General features: G+C 38.2%; 1 protein-coding gene and 1 long non-coding RNA gene across 2 annotated transcripts in view; one reads left to right on the top strand and one right to left on the bottom strand.

Annotated features, from left to right (window-relative positions):
* The window catches only part of TLE4 (TLE family member 4, transcriptional corepressor), a 159,062-nt gene that overhangs the window by 13,456 nt on the left and 120,042 nt on the right, over nt 1-25,564 (top strand).
* On the bottom strand, nt 9,798-11,555 carry LOC110214583 (uncharacterized). Its single transcript, XR_002326304.2, has 3 exons — nt 11,351-11,555; nt 10,119-10,231; nt 9,798-10,005 (listed from the first exon to the last, which is right to left on the bottom strand). It is a non-coding gene; the product is annotated as an uncharacterized LOC110214583 (long non-coding RNA).

Raw genomic sequence — 25,564 nt, forward strand, 5'->3', positions numbered from 1 at the left:
ACTCTTGCACCCTTTGGGGGAGTATGTTGACATAATAGAAGATAGAGTAGAATAGATTATAGTATATTAATTTCACTGGTCTGAATGTTTGAGCCGGCCTTTGTGTTTTCAGTGTTACAAGAACTAATCACTCCAACACCTTTCTTGATAGAATATTCTTTTAACTGAATCTTTTACTCTATTAACAGTCAGTATGTGTCTGAGGAATTACTTGTCTTGAATACTGTCTAGAAGAGTTTGGATAGAATGTGGGAGATGATGACTTTTAATCATATCAGGGCATTTGTGATGCTCAGTTTCTATTTCTTTTCCTCCAACTAGTCCAGATAACAGCTAGTTTCTGGTCCTTTTCCCTCATCTTAGTTGAAGGTCCTCCTATTTTATTAACCCTTGCCAGTTGGCTCACGGTCATGATTAACAGTGATTCAGTGGCTGAGAATTCAGACTTAATGTTGCCTTTTGAGAAGTCTTCAGAAAGCTCATTTGATTCTTAGACTACTAAGGGATGGATGGATGTCAGCATCAGAGAATTACTCAATAACAATGATAAATCAATGACCTTACAGAACCACAGCAGTCATTATTTGGTACTTCTTAATCTTCTAGATCTTAGGAATTTTATTACCTTTAGAGGCTTCTGATTGTAAGAACTATATTTTAATTAGCTTATTTTTAAAAGATAAGAAATTTTTGTCATTTGTCATCAGAAAATTTACTATGTGTCTAGTTCATAAAGAATATATCTTACAGTATAATCCAGCCATCTTCCCTAGAGATATGGTTTTGGTCAGTTTATGTAATAAATAAGCTGCTACAATTCTTTCCTTTTTACGAGAAAATTTACAGCATGTTATTTTCTTTAGTGAAGGTTATCTTTTAACCCCAGAGTGGGGTGAATCAGTAAGAGACCACAATAATTTCAGGCTAAAAGCATTCTATGGGTTCCTTATATCTGTTGAGCAGTTTTTATTTAGGAAAGATGTGTAGACCCTTTGACTTAGTTTCAAAAAGTTATTGGCCTGAAAATGAATGAAATGGGAAGGGGGCAGGAAGAAAGAGCTTAATCTTGGTTTACTGATCTGAAGAAAGAAGAACAGAACAAGGAACAGTTGGAGGGAATGACTTAGTTTTCATTGCATGCTTCCTGATTCCTTTCAGTTTTGATCATTCCATATGATAACTTTTGGACCTAAAAAAACACACTCAAAAATGACTCTTCATTAGAAAGAAGTTCAGGGTTAATTCAGTCTTTCAAGCAAGTTAAAGGTAACCTCCAATTCTGTAAAAAAAAAAAAACCAAAAAACTCAGTGGTTTATGAAGGCTGATAATCAACTCAGTGAACTCCTTAAAAATATTAATGAACAATCTTTCTGTGAATTGAAATGTGTTACAGTTATTAAAATTTCTTGTGGAAAAGTTTTGTTGAAACCTTTATACACTTGCTTGATGGTATGGAGATGTTTCTAAGTTATTGAAGGCTTTTTCAGTGTTTCAGCCAATCAACCTGACAGACTTAGATCAGGGGTCTTAAAAATAATTTTTATAACTTTTAATATAATTGGTTTTCTTTGTAATGCTATGTATTTTATTTTGTACATTTAAAAACATTACTCTGAGAAAGGGGTCCTTAGGCTTCATCAGACTGACAAAGGGGTCCATGAGTCAGTCATTCAGCATTTAGTGTTGGCCCTTGAATTGAGCTTGGAAGGAATCTCAGGATTGTAAGAGGAGGAGATGAGAAGAGAGTACAATTCAGGCATGAGAGTAAGTAGTACCCACTGTGTGCCAGGCACATATATAGGGATACAAAAAGGGATAAAAGACAGCCTCTGGAGGACTCACAATTGGAAAAATTTAAGAACTCTTGGTTCTTGGTTATAGGCCTGGTGGTCAAGGACCATATTTCTCTTGAGACCTTGATTTTCCAGCAAGTCCAAAATATGGGTTTATTCTTGAACTTCAGGTTGTGTGGGTATTGGCAAACTCGAGGCTCTTCGTGTTTGACTTCTTCTGTTCCAGCTCCAAAGTGTGCTGCTTTGTAAAAGAGGGGCTTGTTTGAGCAGCTGGGTTTTTTCCCTCTGAGAGGAATAAGGAATTGACCTCAAGGACGTAGATGTTGGTGGAGTGTGGTTTATTACGTCTACTACGAGCCTTGGTTTACCTCAGAAAAAATATTAATGTTAACTTTAGGCCAGTAACGTGGTAGAAACTCCACAGAGTCTGGGTGTTTGGGGTGAGCTGGTGAGGGAGGAGTGAAGAGTGCCTTGTACTGAGTGCTAGGTGCTAGCTAGCCTGACCTGCTGAAGGGTCAGCCACCATTCCCTGGTGTTGGAGCACTTTCCCTGGAAGTTAAGTTTGTCGTTTTTAGGGGGAAGATAAGCACCTAGGCAAAAGACATTTGATTACCAAGAGATAGAAACTCTGTTCTCAGATGGCTGCTCACTCCTCTCCACTTGACATGGCTGTCTCTGCAGGCTGTGTCAAGAACACAGTTTAAGCAGGCATAAGCAGAATGGAAAGAAAAGCCTTTAATGTGATCTGAGAAAAGTTGGCTTGAATCCTTCACAGAAGAGGGGTGATAGAAGTCTAGAAGAAATCATTGTTGAAATGGCAGGACATGTAGGAAATGATTTGTATGGATTCATATCATAGGAGCAGAGATTTGGAGCTAGAAGGATCCTCAGAGACTATGAATCCAATTTACAGTTGAAGAATCTGTCGTAGAGGTTAGGTGATTTGCCTAGGGTCACGCAGCTAGTAAGTGGGCAAGGTAAGATTTGAACCTAGGCTTTTGTGATTTCCCAAGTCCGGGGCTTTATTTATCTCCTGCTCCATGATGCCTTTCTAAGCTGAACAAAGAAGTCTCAAAGTTCTATATTTTATTTTGACTTGAAGGTATGGATTTTCCTTTCATTTTGGGGTGGAAGGGGGAGGGTACACCAAAGGTGGTTTGGATGATGTGTTCTAATCAGGTATTTATTTTATATTCTAGAGAACTTGGTGGGGGGGTTGAGGATGGGCTTGAGGAAGGATTGTAAATGATTTTGCAAAAGAAATCTCTCAGTCCTATTAAGTTAAATCTTATTTTCCCATCATTTAAAGGTTAACTTGTTTAAGTGACAGTAGGTGCAAGATTTGACTCCTGGAAGCTAAGATATTTATTTAGTGTTTATTAAGTGCAAGGAATTGAACTAGTTGCTGTGAAGGACAAAAAGATGTTCAAGGTACCATACTTGAGCCCTCTCGGGTGGTCTGAAGTCAAGTGTGTGTGTAGAGAGAGAGATATATATATATATATTAGGCAATTGGGGTTAAGTGACTTGCCCAGGGTCACACAGCTAATAAGTGTCAGGTGTTTTGTCTGAGGCCAAATTTGAACTCGGGTCCTCCTGACTTCAGGGCTGGTGCTCTATCCACTGCGCCACCTAGCTGCCCCCTCAAGTATATTTTTAGAGATCATCTAGCCTATTCTACATTTGAAATAGAGCAATTGTATACTATAGTACAAACCACTTTCTGAGCTTCCTTGGGAAGGAAGGAAGATACCACTTCTTACTAGGGTAATCAAGGAAGAGATATCATTTAAACTCTACCTTGAAGGAAAGGTAGACTTTAAACAGATTTCCATAGGAATGAGAGAATGTACAGGACATTCTAAGTAGAGGGAATGTTGTATACAAAGACTAGATGTGGAAGGAACAATGCATTTGAGGGAATGACATTCAGATTGGCAGGGTTGTAGAATTTGTGTAGGGGATGGTGAGAGGTGAAGCTGGAAAGGTATGTCAGAACCAAATTGTGGAGGATTTTGAATGGGGGTAGGGTAGTTAAGAGTTTGGCTTTTTTGTATGTTTAATGAGGGGGGCAGGGATTCATTGCATGTATTTAAGCAAGAGAATTGATGTACTCAAAATTGCATTTTTAAATTTTTATTTATTTATCTGTTTATTTGTTTATTTAGTTATTTATTTTGGCAGTTGGGGTTAAGTGACTTGCCCAGGGTCACACAGCAAGTAAGTGTCAGGTGTTTGGTCTGAGGCTGCTTTTGAACTCGGGTCCTCCTGACTTCAAGGCCGGTGCTCTATCCACTGCACCACCTAGCTGCCCCTAAAATTGCATTTTTTTTAATTTAAATTTTAATTAATTGTTTTTTTTTTAAGAGTGTAAATAGTTCAACTTTAATAAGTCAAATTTTCCATTCAGCTCTGGTCTTTTCTTTCTTTTTTGTCTAGGCAGTGGGGTTAAGTGACTTGCCCAGGGTCACACAGCTAATAAGTGTTATGTGTCTCAGCCTGGATTTGAACTCAGGTCCTCCTGAATCCAGGGCCAGTGCTTTATCCACTATGCCACCTAGGTGCCCCCAGCTCTGGTCTTTTCATCAAGAATGCTTGCAAGTCCTCTATTTCATTGAATGCCCATTTTTCCCCCTGAAGGATTATACTCAGTTTTGCTGGGTGAATGATTCTTGGTTAAAATTGCATTTTTTTTAAAGGAAGATTAAACTTGTGGTGGTATGCAAAAGTTAATTTGAAGATAGCCTGTATCCTGAGAGACCAGTTAGGAGGCTGTTACAATAATCTAGCCATTATATGGTGAAGAGCTAAACTATCTCAATAACAATAGGAATAGAAGGAAAGGGATGGATTCTAGAGATGTGAGGAAAGAATTAATAGAACTTGGTAACCAGTTGGATTTGGAGAACAAAGGAGAGAAAAGAGAAGTCTAAGGCAGATTTTCAGCCTGGATGACTGTGTTGTACTATTAGTTGAAAAAGGGAACCTAGGAGGAAGAGCTGTTTGGGGGGTAATTATAGTAAATATGATTTTAGACTGGTTTCTGAGGTGCCAAAATAACATTTATTCTCCATTCATTCAAAAAGACATGTAATTCACCAAACATTTGTTAGTAGCCTTCTGACTGTCTTCATGTAGTTGGTTCTAGGTCCAATTTGTCCTTTGCATAGCTGTCAGAATAATTTTCCAAATGCACAGGTCTGACAATGTCAGTTATGCTCAAAAACCTTAATTTGACTCTAGGACAAAATATGAACCCCTATAAGGCCATTTACCAATTGCCCCCAGTCTTCCTTTTCAGCCTTTTTTTGGCATTATTCCCATTCATAGATGATACCTTCTAGCCAAATTGTAACACCACTAGCTGACCCCCAGCATTCCGTTTCTCACCTCTCTTTATGCCATTACTCACATGTGGAGTTCACTCCTTATCTCCACTTGTCTACATCTATCTCACTTGTTCATTGAAGCATTTCTGGTTGTCTCTTTCCCTCCCCACCCCATTCCCTGAATGTTGTTTCCTGCGTGCCTGCCTGTCTGCCTTCCTTCCTTCCTTCCTCACTCATAATTTCCTAGGGCATGCATGCACAACCTGTGGCCTGCCCTTTATATGCAGAAGATGTTTTCCTCTGCATTTCTCTCAGGCTGCAGGTTGTGCAGGCCTGCCCTAGAGCCTTTTCATCTTTTCGTATACTACCTTGACTATACTTTTATGTGCGCATCATATCTCCCTCTAGTAGAATATAAGCTCTTTGGGGACATGATCCATCCTGTCATTTTCTATGGTTGCTGGACTGAACTACAGTGTTTGTGCTATACTTAGGAACTTTATAAAGTTTTTTGTTTGTTTTTCATTCAGTTGCCTACTGTGCGCAAAGCAGGAAGTTGGAAATATAGGACTGGAGCGTGGTCTAAAGGTCATGTTCTGTACCACCTTTTGCATTTCCAGAATTGACCATGTTTTCAAAAACTTTTTTATTTTGATACATTGCATGTAGTTAGTGTGACCAAAGAGTAGAGCTCTGATTGGTTTGGCTGTGATAGATGTGTTTGGGAGTGCCCAAGGATAGAGAACTCTTACTGCTCTATGAGACCAGCCAGCTCCACCCCCACTTGGAGATGGACCCATATTCCCTTCATTAAGAAAAAGAGAATATGTCTTAGTCTTTGCTGGCTGCAGGGGGCTTGAATCAATGAGCCAGCTCCTTGTAAATGAGTTTATCAGTTTTAAGTCCAGTGTGGTGAAACCTGCCTGTTAGTAGTGGCTACTGGCCATGAATAATAACTTGTCTTTCCATATCTATCTGTCTTTGTTCCCAAACCCGTGGTTAGTGCATATGATTTTGTGTTGGGAAACAGCCAAGTTAGTTTGAGTGGGCAGTTTGAATCTAATCTTATCAACTAGATTATGTCTGGGTTGTGTGAATTTTTCTCCTCAGATTTAATTTTATGTTGACCTAGATGATCTTATCTACTGGCTCCTTCCACAATGCCTTCTGAAACCAGGAACAGAGAAAGCTCTTCTCCTTCCCTTTATTTTGCTTTTGTCTTTAAGAAGGAAGCTTTTGTATTATCAGTCAGTAATGTACCCTGTGCAACATTTATGAATGTTATCACCTGAGAGCTTTGGCAGGTGGGAGTGTGGGGCTTTGAGGGAGGCTAGAAGTCAGTCTTTTATTGGTCAAGCTCTTTGGCTACTTGTACAAGGTATCATTTTAGAATTTGTGATTGTACTGATGATATGGATGGGTTTTATTTTTTACAAAATAAGAGCAAAATAGCAATTTGTGAAAGCTGTAATAAAGAACAAAACCCTTCCCTACAATGTACCTGACAAATGCTTATCTAGGCCTTTACAGGATTATAATTCGTTACCAACTTGCTTTTATCAGAAAGTTTTAAAATAATTGCAGAATTCCAACATGTGACTTAAAAAAATCCGTCAAATGAAAACTTGTTTGAAGAATATATTTATTTGTAAATACTGCCTCACCCCTCCATACACTTGTTTTGAATTTTTGCCACAGTATTTGAAGCTTCCTAAGAGCAGTAGTGATAGTTTAAAAAAAAAAGTTAAATAAACATGAAATTAAAAAGGCCATAGAGTACATTTTGGTAAACCAAAATATTGCTTGGTGGCATAAAGCCACAGATCCATTAAAAAAAAAAGGCATGCGGAAATGTGGTTTTGCTGTCTGTCATGCAGTCTGCTCAACTGTCAGAAATATACGTTGTTTTGTCGTGTGTTTTCTCAAGTCTGACCACGGCTTTCACCCCCTTGAATTTTTTGCCCCCCTTGTATGTCTAGATTAATTTATGGAAGACTTGAATCTAGTGATGTCATCAGCAACCAGAAAGAGTGGAAATCTTGAGTATAGCAGTTTGCATAGCAGAATTCTGTTTTAGGTACAGTAATCTTCAGTTCTACACAGATGAGAGCTCTGTGTTATATCAAGAGTATGTTAAATGTTCACGTTATGGAACTGGCCTGTATAAATAGAATAAATATTTGGGTTCTAGCCTGGCCAGGAAGAGGCCAGAGATCCAGGCGTTGTAATGTCTTGATTGCATTGTTCTAAGTGACTGAACACAAGGTTTTCCTATTTTGAAATACTTCTATATGTTTAGAATTTATATAGGCCATATAATATGCATTTATGATTTTTCTTCCCTTTAAGCCCTGAAAAGTAGGTATTAAAATGGAATATTTACTCTTTTTTTTAACTTTCCATTCTCTCTACCGTTTTAAATTTGTTGGATATGATGAGCCCAAATATTTCAAGTTATAGTTTTAGCTCTGCCACTGACTGTTTGCGACCTCATGTAAGCCACCTAACCTCTTCCGGCCCTAGTTTCCTCGTTTCTAAAATGATAAGTGAGTTGAAAGAGTTCAAAGAAGTAGGAAAGGACTCATATATACAAAAATATTTATAGCAGGTCTTTTTGTAGGGGCAAAAACCTGGAAACTAAGGAGATGCCCATTGGTTGGCTAAGCAAATTATGGAATACTATTGTGCTATGTTAAGAAACCATGAAAGGGAAAGTATCAGAGAAACCCGGGAAAACTTATATGATCTAATGCAGAATGAAGTGAGCAGAACTAGGAGAACAAATCAATGACCGAACAAATGATGGCATATGATGCAGGGGAGTACTGCTTGCTCTAGTAAGAAATAATGGGGGGGGGAGGGTTTTAGAGAAACCTGGGAAGATTTGTGTGAGCTGATGTAGGACAAAGTGAGGAGGGCAGGAGGATATAAAGACAAACAACTTAAACATGAGAGTTCTGATCAAATGCAGTGCCTGTGATTCTAGGGGACTGATGATAATTGGTGTTACCCATTTCCTGATAGCGAATGGAATGAGATGTCTTTTTTGGATGTGGTCAGTGAGAGAGTTTGTTTTGATTGACCATAAATATTTTGTTTTTGTTTTTTTCTTTTTCAGTGGAGGAAGAGGAGAATAAGGGAGGAAGAGGAGAGTAAGGGACGATGAGTAGATTAAGATAGGAGAAAAAAATGCGTGTTCATTAAACAAAATTTAAAATGGGGGTTGAATTGGATGATCTTTTATATCTTTCTAGCCTGTGATTCTTCTGTTTCTTGCCATTTTCATGTTGCCTGGATGAAGCACTGCCTTTGTGTTTACGAGGTTAATATAAAAAGTGCCTTGCAAACCTTAAAGTGCTAGATAAATGCCAACTATTAATAATAATAATTATGTCTTCTCTGTATCTGTCTTCCCCTCCCCCTTCCTCCAGCACAGTGTCAATAGTAAAGTTCTTAATAAATGTTTGTTGAGTGGCTATCTCCCATGATTGTATTCTGGATACCTGTTCCAGATTTTCTATCTTTAAAATAGTTCAGCTGATTAAAGTAATTTAAACAGTAACTTTTTTTTCAGATAACCTAACCTGGGTACTGGCTTCTGGTTCTTGTGAGTCATGTTGTTTGAAAGAAGGAAGAGGGTATTGATTCTTCCCAGTTTCCATGTTTATGCTGTTCCTTTCTTTAGCTCCCAACAGCCTACTTTTTGCACTTACATTTTAATATCTGTTCTTTCCTTGTTTTTTTTTTTTTGCTTTTCTTCTCCAATGAGCTGGCCTCCCCCAGTATATATTCAGAGAACCACTTTTTAAATTTTGAGTAATATGCCATATTGGAAAAAATAAAAGAATCATAAGTTTATACTTAGACTGTTAGAGCTGGAGAGAGCCCTTCTAGTCCAGTTAATTCACAGGCTTTTTTTTTTTTTTGCCTTTTTGGTGAGGTAATTGGGGTTAAGTGACTTGCCTAGGGTCACCTAGCTAGTAAATGTCGTGTCTGAGGCCAGATTTGAACCCAGGTCCTCCTGACTCCAACTACAGTCATTTTTTAAGGGCTTGAAGTTTGCTAGGCCCTATGCTCAGGGCTGGGGATATAAAGGCCAAAAAAAAAAAAATCAACCAGTCCCTGCCCTCAAGAGGCTTACTTTCTATCAGGGAGACATGTGAATGCATAAGTGTATACAGGATAAATAGTGGGTCAGAAAAGTCTTAATGTAGAATGTGGTGCTTGAGCTGTACCTTTAAGGTAGAGAGGGGTGAGAGGAGGGAGTGAAGTTCCAAGCTTGGGATGGAGGCCAGGGCAAAAGCTGAGATAGGCAGTGGAGGGCAGGGCAGAGAGAAGGCCGGATAGGCCTTGAGTCCAGCGCCATCACTTGGAGTCAAGATGATGAGGCAAAGGCAGAGAGGGCCGACACAACTTTTCCCCTGCCTCCATAGCCAGTAAGTGTTTGAGTCGGTTTAAAACTCACTCTGAATGTCTTGTTCTTTTTAGAATACCATGCCTTCTCATTGGGGAAAAAAAATAGTCACTCCTATGTCTCATCTGAGCACTCTACACAGACCTTTATGTTGAGTACATAAAAACACAAGCAGAACGTTCAGTCTAGAAAATGTTTGATTTTGGCAGACACTCCTTTAAGTTATGTTTTTACAAAGTTTTTGTTTATTGTACCACAATTATTGAGAACTTTATGAGAAAATCTTGTTTTAATTGGCTCTTTGTTTTTCATTTCACATCCTTCAGAATCATTCGACAAAGCAGTGCCTTCTAGAGGAAACAACATTGTACTAAGTTAGGAGACCTGGGTTCTAGATCAATGCCTGTCATTTCATGTAGTTGTAGGAGTTTGGATAAATCACTTAATTTCTTTGCTTAGTTTCTTACTCTGTAAAAAAAAAATGAAGATAACTCTATTTTAAAATCAGAATGAATGGTAAAATGGGGTTTAATATGTAAACTTCTAATTTATAACAAACTCGAGAATGGGTTTAGGTGTACCTTCTATGCTCCGTTAAGTTTGCAGATGTCAAGAAGTTCATCGTGGTTAGAAATACCTCAAGTCAGGAACAAAATTCAAAGTGACCTTGCAAGCCATGTTGGATGAAGAAGCTCTTAAGGACAAGTGCAAAGTAATACATTTAGGAAAAATAGTTGACCCAGCATTCAACAGCAAAATACTGTATTGGTTAGATGTAGAGAGACTTCGTTTAATGCTTTACTTAACTACAAAACTGATTTTAGGCTTTTTTTCCCTCACTCTAAGAAATAAAAAAAACTTTTCCTTTAAAAAAACCCCAACCAACCAAACTCCCTACCCCTGACTCTCCCACTCCCTGGCAATAGAAAAAAAAGTAGGAGAGGGCATACTGTAGATACAGTATATGACACTATGGTCACACTATGGTCACTGTTTTGGCTAGTTTTGCTTAATTTTGTTCTTTTTACAGAGAAGACTTATTAGATTGGAGGAAATGATATATAAAAAAAGATTATCTATACGACTTTTTTAAAGCATATCTGATTGAACTTGTCGTAACTGGAGGATTTTGGACAATTTTTTTTCTATCCTTTTCTTGCTCTCACAATTAGTGGGGATTGTAGTTTTGAGATTAAGTACAGTTATGGAAATTATGCTCGTCTATGTGCCTGTCTTTGCATATACACATAGAGCTCCACAAATGTCCACACCCTCCCCCCCACTGTTATTATGCGCTCTTGCAGAGGAGCCACAGGCTGTGTTTTTTTACTCTTCACCTGATGTAAAATATAATATACCTGGGGCACTTAGTGTCCTATTGACAAAAATTGGAGGAAAGAGATCCCCAGCTTTAACTGCTACTGAGTTGACCGGTGGCCAAAAAAAAAAAACCTGAATGTATTTTCTGGGTCACAGTGCATGAAAGTGGAGAAACAGCAAATTTCCTGGGGCAGAGCCTGTGACCTTACACTTCCTTTCAATCAATCAAGAAGGTCTGGGCTCCTTTACTGTGCCATCCACGCTGGCAAGCACCACCATCTGTCTTGGCTGTCTTCCCATTCTGAATAATTTGCCCTGTGCCCTGTGGTCCTCTCCTCCTTTATCCCTTTCCCTCACGTAGTGTAAATTAGTGAGGTACCCCTTCCTAATTGAGATAGAGCCTTAAGCTTGAATCAATACCTAACTGTAAAGCTACTCAATTTACAGCATTATCTAATCTTGTTCATGTCTTAAAGAAAGCAGTAATACTGACCTTAGGAGATTGTCTCATAAATCCTCATTTATTGGTCTTTGGGAACCAGGTAGGGAACAGGTAATGTTATTCCCACCTTACAGATGTAAAAGTGGAGTCTAGAAGAGTAACCTGGCTTGCCTGACATCTAAGATCAATTTGATCGTTGTAGAATTATGGTTGGGACTTTGCCTCTGTACCCTTTGGAATGTTTGATCATTGTAGAGCTGTAACTAGGATGGGCCTTCTGATGTTGACATCAGCCACAGCTATCTGGGAGCCACCTTGGAAGTCCACAGCAGTTGATGGGTGTGGGGAATGGGGGTGCAAGCACTGTGAAAGAGGGTGAGAGAGTAGGATTAGGGAATCGGAGAGGTCCACATCTGCATTTGGACTGTTTTATCTGTGGCCCAGGTGTTGGTTTTCCTAGTTAAGACTTTATAAGAAGCATGAGATAACAGTTTTGTAATCTCCGGTTCCCCACCTCCTTCTTTAAACCAGATCTTGGTCTTGACTTGTTTTTGTTAATGGTATCACCATTCTGCCAGACCTGAAACCTGTGTCATGTTTGATTTCTTTATTTTTTCTCTTGGTTTCCATAACCAGTTACCACTCTTGTTTAGGCCATTCATACCTGTCAACATACCTTATCCTTGGACTTTATTGTCGTTATAGTTTTTTTGTTTGGCTTGTGTCATACAGACACAAGTCCCTCAACTCCCATTGATCTAATACTATCACTGCAGTAATTATTTTATATTATTAATATTATTATTGTATAAATTTATATTGCTAATTAATATTAAGTTAATTATTTTAAAGTACCACTTGGATCACATGATTCTCCCGTTCCAAAAACTTTGGTTCCTGGTAAAGTCCCACGCTCTTAAGAACTCAAGGGCCTCTGCAATTTGCTTATAACCTTCTTGTCCTACTGTATATTTCACTACTGTGAAATATTGTCCTACTGTATATTTTACTAATCAAACCAGACTAAGGATTCTTGAACTTTTTGTGTGTTCTGGACCCCTTGGACAGTCTGGTGAAGCTTCTGGACTATGGACCTTAGGCTGAGAACTGACCTAGATGATTTCCTGCCTTTCTGTACATGTGCAGAGATGCTTTCTTTGCTTATATTCTCTTGGCCTAGACCTCCCTGAGTTCCAACTCTGCTTTTCAAAATACTACTGACTCTAAGGCCCACCTTACATGACTTAATTTTAAGTGCTTCTCTGTGAGGCCTTCCTTGATTCCTCATGCAGAAGTGATCTATCTCTCTGGCCTCTGAACTTTTCTAGCTCTTTGGACCCCACTCCTGGGGCATTTATCACATACTTGTGTGATTTGTGGACATGTCTTATCTCCTTTAGTCATATGTAAACTCTTTTGCGATAAAGGTCCATGTTTTATTTATTAATCTTTGTATCTCTTCCTGTCCCTCACCCTACCACCTTCTAGTATTGTCTAGAACACAGTAGTAATAATAATAATAATAATATTTATGTAGTACCTACTATGTGCCAGGCACTGTGCTAAGCACTTTATAAACATCTCATTTTATCATTGCAACAACTCAGTGTTGTAGGTGCTGTAATTTATGGTTTGAGGAAATTGAGGCAAATAGAGTTGAAATGACTTGCCCAGGGTCATACAGCTAGTAAGTGTTTGAGGCTGGATTTGTACTCAGGTCTTCATTTACTGTGCCACCAGCTGCTTCTGCTATAATTAGTACTTTGTAAGAGTTAGTTAAGGAAAGAGTTCCTGAAACTCTCCAGAGGTGTTTAGCTTTGAAAACTTGTCCTGATGAATATTCTGGTTGTTTTTTGCCCCAGGGGTAATTTCATCGCCTTCCTTATTCTTTATTGCCTGGCTGCTCTTCCCTCTTCCCCAAATTCCGTGGTCAAAAAAGGAGGAAAAAAACACCACTTGGGTGCCTTGAATTCCTCCTACACACTATAGCTTCCTCAGAATACTGATTCTATTGTTACATGTTCTAAGGCCTGTATCAAAATTCTTATTCTGATCCACATTGTTATTTTTTTTTACTATAAACATAGTGTTAGATTATAGAATCATGGAGGTGGTGATGTCATGAAGTGGCAAGAAAGAGCACTTTGTTTGGAGTCGGAGGACCTGGGTTCAAATTCAGTCTTTGCTCTTTACTGCCAATGCCAATCCCTGTGCCCCTGATATTCCTCCCATTCTCTCCTGAGAATTACAACTTCAGCTACACTCAACCTCTCATTTTATAACTCTTCTTTCTCAACCAGACTTCTAGAAAACGTTGCCTACAGTTACTTCCTCCCCTTTCGCTCCCCAGCTATTTGCAGTCTGGTTTTGGATGTCATCACTTAACTGAAGCTGCTTTCTCCAGAGTCATCAAAGCTTGCTTAGGCATTTTGCTCAGTGCTTGTTCTCCTTGGCTTCATTTGATGTTGCTGACCACCACCACCTCTCCTGAGATGACATTCCTCTCTCTTTGTTTTCCTCCTGGTTGGTCAGCCAAATTGGGCTCCCTGAGAGTTGTGGGTGTTTGCCAGGTCTCTGTCTTAGGCCCCCATTCACCTCTCTCTCTTTCTTGGTCATCTCATCATCTCGCATGAGTCTAATTATTAGCTGTCTCTGTGCCAATTTCTCACAGGCCTGTATCCAGCCCCAGTCTCTTTCTTGAAATTGATGCCACCTAAGTTCATCTCAACATTGTCTTCTCGAACAATTGCAAAGCCTCCTCTTCAGTCTCCCTTCCTCCAGGCCAGGGGTGGGGAACCTGCGGCCTTGAGGCTACATGTAGCCTTCTAGGTCCTCAAGTGTGGCCATTTGACTAAACTGAAACTTCACAGAACAAATCCACTTAATAAAAAGATTTGTTCAGTAAAACTTGGACTCAGTCGAAGATCCCCACCCAAGGACCTAGAAGGCCACTTGTGACATTGAAGGCACAGGTTCCCCACCCCTGCTCCAGGCCATCCTCCACTCTGCAGCCAAAGGGATTTTCTTCAGATTCAGGACTATTTCTGTCCTTACTCAATAAACTCCAGTTCCCCTATTTAACTTATAAAACTTTTCATGACCTTGCCCCTCATCATACATCACTCCCCTCCTGCACTCTGCAGTCCAGTTAAATGCAGCCCCTCCTCACCTCTACCTCAAAGAATCCTTCTCTTCCCTCAAGGTGCATGGATCCTTACCTGATCTCCTCAAATACTAGTACCCTTCCTCTAGGACTGCCTTGTGTTTATTTGTATTTATTCTCTTTATTTTGTATATATATGTATATTTGCCTTTGTTGCTTCTCCTGTTTGAATATAAGCTTCTCACCAGTAGGGATTTTTTCCCCCCATTTATTAATTTGTGTCCTTTGTATCTTGCAGAATGCCTGGCAAATAGTAGGCATTTAATAAGTGTTTGTTGATTGGTTGTATGACCTTTGACAAAATACTTGAATAATTCATTGATCCTTGGTTTCCTCAAGAGGAAAGTGAAAGGGTTGGATTAGATGGTTTCTACGGTTTTTCTATCCAGTTCCAAATGTGCAATTTCAGTTATGATATTACTGGCATTTATTTATGTGCATGTTTCTTAATATTTAGAGCATTATTTAAATTTTATTTTAAAAGTACTTAAGGAAATGTATATTTGTGTCAGTGTGATTTCTTTTATCTTTAAATTATTTAATTTAATATCAAGGCACGCATAGTATTAATAAAATCTAGCCTAAATAGATTGTCCTATTGTATAAATAGGGCTGGCTTCTCAACTGCCTATGGTCTTTCCAGTTGATTTCCTTATGCTAAATGCTAATCAACTTTTTCCAAGTCAGGATCTAGGTAAACATGTAGTCTGCTTACTTCTTCTAGATTTCTCCCCCTCCCATACTTAAATATGCATATACATATAGTTATAGAATCATAGGTTTAGTACTAGAAAGGCTCTTAGAGGGCATCCATTTCAACTCCTCAACTTACAAATAGGGAAACTGAGCCTCAGAGAGGCTACATGACTTTCCCAAGGTCACATAAAAACAAAGTAGCAGTCAGGATTTACATACAAGTCCTTAAGACTCACATCTAGCACTCCTTCTGCTGTACCATGCTATCTCCTCCATCTTTTAATATTTTTATGTAAGCCATTTCATCATACTTTTCCATTCTTGTGTTCCTGATGTCCTTTTTATATCTTCTTTATACTTTGTAACTATTCCAGAGACTCTTTTAAAGCTTATTTTTTTTTTGCTACTGAACATGTAAAATAGTAAATTTTTACTGTAAAATGATAATCACCCATCTTTGGTTTCTGAAAGACTGGTTATCCAAATCTATTGTTTAAATCCATGTTTTTGCCTGATTTTTTAAAAAATGTAGACATTTTGCCAAAATTAGTTCAGTAGGTTTGGATTACACTTTAAAGACAGAAAAGCCTTTCCTCTTCTAGGTGTTAAGCTTTTCCTCATTGGTAGAGAGAGAAGTAACTGATTACTGAGAAATATACCAAGTCCCATCCCATGTCTAGTGCCATGGGGTGTTGTAACAATTTACAAGGTTGGTGCTACCAGCTGCTAACTAGTTACTCTCCTTTGATGATAGGGTTTTCTCATATCCTCTTTCTGGTGTGGTTGTGTCTCTGTGGCTTCCCGACTTTATTGTGACTTTATCCAACTTTGTATTTTTCAAGGAAGCAAGCAAGGAAACAGTAATAGCTATCATAATGTGTTGTTTGCAAAGTAGTCTCACTGTCCTTCTGTCTCTCTCTGTCTCATAAAGACATAAATAGACCAAAAATTACGCTTTGATAGATAGTGGCAATAGAAAGAAGCATATCCTCAGAGGGATTATAATAAACTCCTGATCCTGGATATTAGGCCTTTCTCTTAAAACAACCCAAATAAGATTGCATTAGTTTGTTTTGTTCTCTCTTCCAAATTATACTGTTGACTCATGTTGAGCTTGTAGTCCACTCACCCCCACCCCATCTCTTTTAGATGATTTGCTTTCTAAATACTTTTCCCCCTCCTCCGTCTTCTAATTGGGAAGTTGACATTTTGAACACAAGGATATCCTTGTTAAATTTAATCCTACTAGATTCGGCCCAGCTGTCTAGCCTATTGAGGCTAGATATTGAGGCATTCTAACATGTTCTCTAACTAATCCTCCCACCTTTGTGTTAGCTGTAAGTTTGAAAACCATGCCATCTATGTCTTTATCCAAGTCACTGATAAAAATGTTAAGCACAGTCAAGCGCATGTTCTTGGGACAATCTACTAGAGTCTTGCTTCTAAATAAACTCTTAAGGGCAGTTCTATAGGTCTGGTCGTTTAAAACTGTTAATGACCTAAGAAGTAATGGAGGAAATCCTGGTAGGCTTTTTGTAGATTATGGCATGTTATCAGTCAGTGGATTTGAGATGGAAAGGTATCTTTGAAGTCATCTAGTCCAACTCACTCATTTTTATCTATCATGAAGTTGTGAAGTGATTGCATTAGCCCTATATTATTAAGTGGTTGAGCTGGGATTTGAACTTGGGTCCTCTGCTTCCAGAATCCAGTGCTTTTTAACATTGTGCTTTGCCGCTTTGATTAATTTCATTTTTGCATATTGGGGACCTGAAAGGGGGAAGACAGTTTTACTAGAAATCAGATAACTAGTTTACGAAAAGGAAGAATTATTAGCTGCTTAGAGGACAGGGAGGTTAGGCTAGCCAGAGAGCTGGAAGGATTTTGGTATAAAGATGAGAATTTGCTGAAATGTAGGATGAACTTTGGAGAGAGAAAAAAATGAATAAGTCTTAGAACCAAGTATATTGTTGGGAATTTGAAATAATAGAAGGTTAATGGAATTTTAAGTGATGAGGAAGAAAGGGAATGGGAGATTTTAGAAGAAAGGAAATCCAGGGAATAGTTTTTATGTAAAGCACATTCTTTTTGAAGTCCTTCTTCCTTATTACCTCTCCCTTGAAAATTTATAGCCTTTCAACTATTTTTCAAAAATTATACCGCCTGCAAAAAAGTATCGTTAGCATACAGAATAGATCATTTCTGTGCCTTGTACCCCTCAAATTATACCTCTTATCATCCCTTTCCTATGGCCCTGCCATAAGGGCAGTTTGTTTAGCTTGCCAAATGGGGTGGAGGGAAGGGGAAAAAAATATTTACTAAGTGCATGCTCTGTGTCAGGCACTGTGCTAATCGATTTACAAATATTACCTCATCTGATCCTCAAATAGCCTATGGTGTGGGCACTGTTATTATCTCTATTTTACATTTGAAGAATCTTGAGGCAAATTGAGATGAAATGAGCAGTTTGCTCAGAATCACAGGACTATTAAGTGCCTGAGGCCAAATTTGAATTCAAGTTTTCTCACTCCATGTGCAGCGGTCTACCACGTGGTGCCTCTCAGGTAATATCTGGTCAGCTATGTCATTTTAGGATTCTGGACTAAGCAGTTGTGAGAGGTCTCATTCATTTTCTCAGTAAGGAAGCCTTGCTTCAGGAGAAGCTAAACTCAATAAGCATTTATTTATTGAACACCACTAAATGCTAGGCACTTTGGAAGTATATGTACCACAAAGAGAATTGTTGAATTCCAACCTAATTTGCCTTATTAAACATTAAAGCATTTATCAAACATCTACTATGAATGAGAACCTGTGTTAGAAGTTGGGAATACAAAGAAAAATAAACAAACAAAAAACCCTGCAAGTGGCTTGCATTCTGTTGAGAGAATGCACCACGTATATTGTAGAATACCAGAGGTTGGAGACATCTAAGAGATCCACTTCTCCCATCCCTTCCTTTTATCTGTGTAGGAGCTAATTAAGCCCTGAGAATCTAAGGTACTGGCTTAAGATCCCTGGGAATCAGCCACTGAAGAAGACCTAGAACGCTAGGCTCCTGATTTCCCAGTTCAGTATTCTTTGACAGTGTCATTTCTTGTGCTCTTTCCACACTGAACTGTGTCAAAAGCAATAAAGGCTCCAGGCCTGTGAATATACCTACTTTAAATGTATCAACATTGTGTGGATAATTTGAATACAAATGCGTCTTTTGGACTCTGGCCTTTGCTTTTTTTGTGTGGCCTCTTGGCCAGAAGTTAGGCCCAGAAAAGAGCCCGCCAAGGTATGATCTTGTTCAGGTAGAGCAGTGTTGCATGTGTGCATGTGTGTGTATGTGTGTGTGTGTGTATGTGTGTGTGTGTGTGTGTGTGTGTGTGTGTGTGTGTGTGTGTGTGTGTGTGTGATGGTTATCCCTGCATGGTTTTTGAGCAGTGTTTCATGTGGTGTGAGTATTAATGGAGTGGAGCCCTATCAGTATTGAATCTCTATCTACCAAGCTTGTGGAACTATTTATTTATATGTTTGCTGTCATTACTGGAAAAACTGGCAGTTTTGTCACAGGCTAAACTTTAAACTTTATGGACAGTATCAAAAATCTGACTTAGGCAGGCAACTTTGATGTTCTTCTGTGGGATCACGATCATTAAGATCTGGTTTTGGTTTCAGTTTGACTGTTGGTTACATAATTTTGGGCAAATGACTTACTTGACACAAAAAAGCCAGATGGCATTAAAAAAAAACCACCACCAGGAATTCAACTTTATGTAACAAAAATGGCCATATTTCAAGTGATGTTATGATAGAGCAAAACTGACTTAAGAAGAGGAGTTGAGACATAGTAAAATAAATAGAGTGCTACACTTGGAAGACCTGCGTTCAAATTCACCTTCTAGCTAGCTTACTAGCTGAATGACCCAAGGCGCAAGTCATGTAATTTCTCTGAACCTCAGTTTCCTCAGCTGTAAAATGAAGATAATAATATCTATAGGATGTCCTTTATAAAGCTATTATAACTCTCAAAGGAGGTAATGGATATACAGTGCTTTGCATAATTTAAAGTGCTCTGTAAATGCCAGACAATACCGTTAACTTCTGTTGCTGCTGTTGCCACTGCTACTCCTTCTCCTCCTCTTCCTATGCTGATTAAGAAGTAAAGAAGTGAAGGATAGTTTGGCTCATTTCCTTTCATAGAAAAGAAAAAATTGGGCTGAAACAGTTTCTTTTTTTGTTTTGTTTTGGTTTTTTTGCTAGGCAGTGGGGTTAAGTGAATTGCCCAGGGTCACACAGCTAGTAAGTGTTATGTGTCTGAGGCCGAATTTGGACTCAGGTCCTCCTGAATCCAGGGCCGGTGCTCTACCTACTGTGCCACCGAGTTGCCCCGAGATAATGTTTTTAAAGGAGAGAAGACCCCTTGTTGGCTTCGCTCTTAATTATTTTCTACCAATCCCATAACTGTAATCATTTGGAAGAATCAACATAAGTTATAGGTTTGGATTTCTATGGTAAATAAAGTAGTAATGTAAGGAAATTCACTTCTTTTTGGGTCAGACTCTGATCCCACATACAAGTGACCTTAATGTACATCTAACACTTAATTTTAAAACAGCACTGAAAGGTATAAACTTGAAAACCAGCATACTGGAATAGGGCCTTAGTTAGACTTTTTAAGCACCTAATAAATGTTTGAATTGAAAAAATGCCCAGCTTGAAGTTGGAAGGGGGTATTGCTTTGAAAGCTCAGCTGATTAAGAAGAAAACGAATATTTGCAAGAGTCTTTCCAGGCTTTTAGCAAATAAGGGTCACTGTCCAACCCCACTACTTAGGAAGGAAGGCGGCAGCTAAGCCTACCAGAGAAGTCATTTTCTTTCTTTCCATTCACTGCCATCCCTTTCTCATTCCTCCTCCCTCTCTCCCAACCACCACTCCCACCTTACAAGTGAAACAGAGTACCATTTGATAACATGGGTTACAATGTTTATCAGACTGTAGGACTGAAATGATTTGACCTTGCACAAGTAATTGGAAGTCTGGCACAAGGCTCGTCATTCTCAGCCTTGATAATACATCACTCTCAATCATTCTTAACATTTGGAGCAGTATTTAAACAACATAACCACAGTACAGAAGATATATTTAGGATACTAGGTAGTTATCTAAGTAAGAATTTCTTTCAAAGAGATTTTTTTTAGAAAAAAAGCTTTAGAGATGGGAGGGAAATACTCATTTTTTACAAACGATTGCAGAAAATTTTAGTAAAATAAAATATCGTCTTTGGAAACAAATTGGACAGTGATGTCATGGGTATTTTCGGATGAGAGAAATCATTGATTTTTATCGTTTTTATATGTTGTTCACCACAGCAAACCCCTTCCCAAGCCATAAGCTTGACCCAAAGTAGAATATAAAGTGTTAGAATCAGTGAATGGAGTTCTTTAATGTATCCAATTAACTAAGCGCTGTGTACTTTATGGCGAGCTTACTGTGCAGCAAAAATGCCGTAAATATGTGTTTTAAAAAGAAAGTTGAGTGACAAAGCTTAAGTTGTTCCCATCAGGGGTGGGTGCCATAGTCACGGTTAGACCCTTGGGGGTCCGGAGGAGGTAATCATAATGGAGACTGACCCTCCTAGACTTGGCAAGCCTTTTTTGGTTTAGATATTTATCTAAAGATTAAATAGGGTACGTGCCAGTGTGTGCTGTATTTTAGAACCTTAAAATTGAAGAGTTTAGTAATCAAACTAAATAGCTGGCACTGCATTGAATAAACATATCAGAAATTAGCTTTACAGTATGACCTGTCTTTGGTCTAAATACATATGTGGTTCCTTTTCCATATTGTGTTCACTGTTTTTAGAGTGAGTAGCATTATTCTGAAACATACTGAAAGGTGAACAGGCATTCAGATTCATTTATGCCTGACAGTTTCTCCCTTCTCCATTTGTCATCTTATTTTTAAACAATTGCATGTATAAGGCCATTATTTTAATTTTAATTGACCAACTTGGAGGTGGTATTTTCTTAGGGACGAGAGTTTTTTTTAAAAGTCTCAATAGTTGACTCTTGCAGTCTAGAAAGCTAATGAGTACATGAATAAATTGATTCGGAAAATGTTATTACTTAATTTTGTCTTATATTAAGTTTTGTACAGTATGTTTTGCAAAATGAACATTTAAATGAAATAAATTGGCAAATTGGAAGCATCAGAGTTACTCTTACCAATTCACTAGAGACACTTGTATTGTCTATTCACAATTTGAGCCTTCCTCACTCCTTTACTTTAGGGAAGAATCATGCTTAACACTTTGGTTCAGAACATTTATGGCTCTTCTGTAAAGTTGAGCTGTACTGAACATAAAGATAAAACTGACTCATTAGCCCCAGTGAGAGAATAATTCTTAACCTCTAGACTGCCTTGTGAATAAGCCACTCAGGAGTTTTTGTTATTTTCCCAAAATGCTTAAATCTAGGTATAAGCAAATAATTAATACATTTAATGATTATATTTTTGAAATTCTGTAATGAGCTGTTCCAGATAAATGATTTCATGATTGAAATAAAACATATATTGCAATCTTTGTGTATTAGTTCACTGTGAAATAATATGATTCATTTATTTCACACTGTGCTGTCTCATAAACTTTTTCACTGCCACCCCCTAATATTTGAAATGTTTATTTTGATATTGTGCATGTTTATATACTTAGTAAATACCTAACAAACTAGATTCATCTTTTTTTGGCAAAGGTTGTACTATATCACAGAAATTAACTGAAACAAATGTTCTTTGAGAACATTTTTTTCTGAAACTATATTTGCATATGTATGACCGACCAAAGCCCCCAGTAGCAGTTCCTTAACAATAAATGGTTTGTAATCTGAATAACTTACTTATAAAGAAGTGAGAATATGGTAAGCAAAACTGAATTACAACTTTTATGCATTTTAGAATCATTTGTGGTAGGAGGGACATTTTAAAAATCAAGCTTATATTCAATAGTACAGTTGATTTGCCTAAATAGCTACTTTTATTCATTTTTGTGATAAGGAAAGAATTGACTTAGATGGTATTAAGTTTTATACCGGTGTTATTTTTTGACAGTGATTTTATTATTGGTCAGATGTGTAATAGTTATCTCCCCAAGACTGTAAATACAATTAGGTAGATCTTTTTGCAGTTTTGAGGCAGAGAGATAAAAAGAAAATAAATTGTATTCTTTGTCATTTCCCTTTTTAGTTTATAACAGGTCATACTATCCAGTCTACTTCTCCATCACTTCTTTGGGATAGTACCTTTGGTACATGCACATAGTGTTTAATGTACAGTTAAGACAGATCGTTTCTCTGAAATTGACCGTTTTTGAAATTTCTAGTCCAATTATTTTTGTAATTTTTTTTTTCTTTTTAAATGACAGTAGTAGAAGGAAGAGAGAGATGGAAAGGAAGGAGGGCAAAAAGTAGGACGGTGCTAAGTGGAAGGCGAAGAAACATGTTGAGTGTATTTTATTTCTAAACAAGTATCTTTGGTATATTGGGAGAGAAATAATAGAAGTGTCAGAATTTGTTAACATATATGACAAACTGTGGCAGCAGAAACTATCCTTTTTGTATTTTGGCATGAGCAATCACCCTTTTATTGGACCATTAATGCTGCTTTGGAACATCATGCTGTATCCAAAGGCAATAATTTAGCAGCCGTTTATCAGGAGCTTTCATAAAACATTGAATACTATTGTAACATCCAGTAACACTAACAACAGTATTTCAGAATCTGGGCCCATTTCAATGGCATACCCATGAATGTACTTGTTCAGGGATGCATGACCCACATCACCTATAAATTTGATTGGAAGTTACAGTGCTGGAATAGGCTGATGGATAGCAGATTAGAACCCTGATTAACCATGTGATTTGAAGGCTGGGAATATATTGTCTAAGCAAGATTCATCAGACGCAATCAGAATTTCAAGTGGTCAGATGAAATTCAAACGTGTATTGTGGATCTCCCCCCCAGCTCCCCTTGTGCTTTTCCTCTTAGGTTGCCTTTTTATTTTTATTTCCAAAGCTGAAAAATACTTCTTTGATGAATCTGCTCCTCACCCTAAAGCTGTCTGTCTGTTATTCATCAGAAAGCAGGTCGCAGTTCAGTGAACAGAAGAAAAGATTTTAATAGAAGCTGTGCCAAGGGCTGTAATGCATCATTTTAGGGCCCTAATTACATTACAATGACAAATATCAATGGTGACAACAGCAATAACCTACATCCTTTAATGGCTATGCTGGAAAAGGAGTTTGGGCCCTGCGCCATTAGATTAGACTCAGTTTCAAAACATAGGCCATTAGAAGTGTGTGTCCACAGTATTATTGGCCGATAACTGAAGCCCAGTGGAAAGGCCTGTAAATAAATGATGCCTCCCTAAAGCTTGGTCCTGTGGGACAAAAGAGGCAAAATTAGATGACCGTGGAAGCGGCGCTGTTTCCGAGGCAACTTTAGCTTTCAAAGTGAAGAATTGCCTGCTTAATTTTATGAAATCACACTTTTCCCCCTCCTGCTGCCAGTTAGACTCACCATAAAAATCCATTGGCGTGGCAACTAAAATAAATTATGAAATTCTTTAAACAAAAGAAGACATTTTAAAAGGTGGAAAGGTTTCTCCTATTTTCTGTTATGTCTAGTGTGTATGGACTTGTGTACAGTAATAAAAAGCCCTTTTTCACCTTTGGAGGATGAGGGAGAAGTCCTTGGGGCTAACATTTGGATAGACTCGAAATAGGCAAATTCCCATTTAGGGAAATAAATTCTTTTTCATCAGCTTGTGTTTCAGCAGTAGCTATCTCTATAGTGTTAGCCCCCTTAGAATAGAGCTCATTCTCTGGATTGTGTAGGCAAATGAAAGAACTCCGTTTTCTTATGTGCCCACATATTTTTCAGCTCTCCTAGCCAGGGACTGTTTTATTTATGTAAACAACATAATGAGGAAACTATGCCTGGCAGATGGTTCTGAGTATCAGAATCATCAGTTTGGTCTGCCCCAAAGTGTCTCATTATCTTTTTACTCTCTCCCCTTCCACCTCTCCCTACAAAAACTTAACAACTGAATGCCTTTGAGATGCATTTTCACTAGCTCGGTAAATGTCCCTTCATTTTCTTAGCCCACCGCTGGAATTTCACCCCTTATGTATCATGATGTGTTTTCATCTACGTGGACAGTGTTTTGGTGATTCCATTGCAACTTTGGGTGATTGTTTTTAAATCCTAGTGGATTGACGAGGGTTATATAGAGCCAGTGCACTGAAGACCATCCTGGCGGCACTAATGAGTCTGTACTCATCAGTGCCTTCCCTAGATCCTTTCATGAAAACAGGCTTAGAATGGTGTCAAGAGCTTCAGGGTGAGTTTGTGTTCTTGCTTGGTAGGCGAAGTTTTTAAGGTGCTGGTGTTTAAAAGATTGCATAGCTACAAGGTCAAAAAGGTTGGTGATGAAAGGAGGAAAAGCTAAATTGTACCGGTCTGAGTGTCTCTGTCATTTGGATAATGACTTTGCAAGAAAAAGAGCACTGTGTCCTCCCATATAATGAGGAACTGACCCTGGGCAGAATTTATTTTAAGGAATGTCTCAGGAGTTGTAATTGCTGTACTTTTTCTGCCTCTCAACACCTTCCTTTAGCCTGGTTCTTCCTAATCCTTCTGTAAAAATATAAGACTCTATGCTAGTCCATGAGTATGTATATATTGTGTACTGAAGTATGTCTGTAGCATAGCGTGTTAAAATACAAATTAGGTCCCGTCTGGCTTTTCAGAAAGAGACTATGCTGTGTGTTTGATTTTTTTGTGTTGTAACACTCAATTGGTGTAAGGCATCCTGAGCTCCAGCTTTGTTACATTAAACTCTGAGTTGTCTCATAATTTGTTGAAGCTCACAGTTGACTGGAATTTCCGTAAATAAACTGTACCTTGATAATTGATTTTTATAACAATGATCCCAAGACACTGAAAGGTCTTCAAATACCTGCTGAATGTTCAAGGATAGGTGAAGCTCAATTCAAGCTGGTGTGAAAAAACAGTGGCTGGGCAGTTATAGTCTGCCCTGATGGAAGTGTTCCCTGTACTGCTAGGATCAGGAATCCATTTAAGTATTTAACATAGACATATAATTTTGTTGGAAATTAGATTTCTTTATGTTACTGTGATTATTCTTAGTTCAGCTGTAAATGAGCCAAAACATCTTATTTCCTAACAATGCCCAATAACAGAGTGTTTACTCTTCAGAGTTACTGATTCAAGATAAAGTACTGCCTTTCCTGTAGATTATAGGATAGAATAGATCATCTTAGAAAGTCTTTCTTTAGCTTTATGGTATTTGAAGGCTTTTGAAAGCAATGGCCATAAATAGAAACATAATAAATAA

This window comes from Phascolarctos cinereus, unplaced genomic scaffold (assembly GCF_003287225.1).
Source record: "Phascolarctos cinereus isolate Bilbo 61053 unplaced genomic scaffold, phaCin_HiC Scaffold_4;HRSCAF=312, whole genome shotgun sequence".
In the NCBI taxonomy this organism is placed as follows: Eukaryota; Metazoa; Chordata; class Mammalia; order Diprotodontia; family Phascolarctidae; genus Phascolarctos; species Phascolarctos cinereus.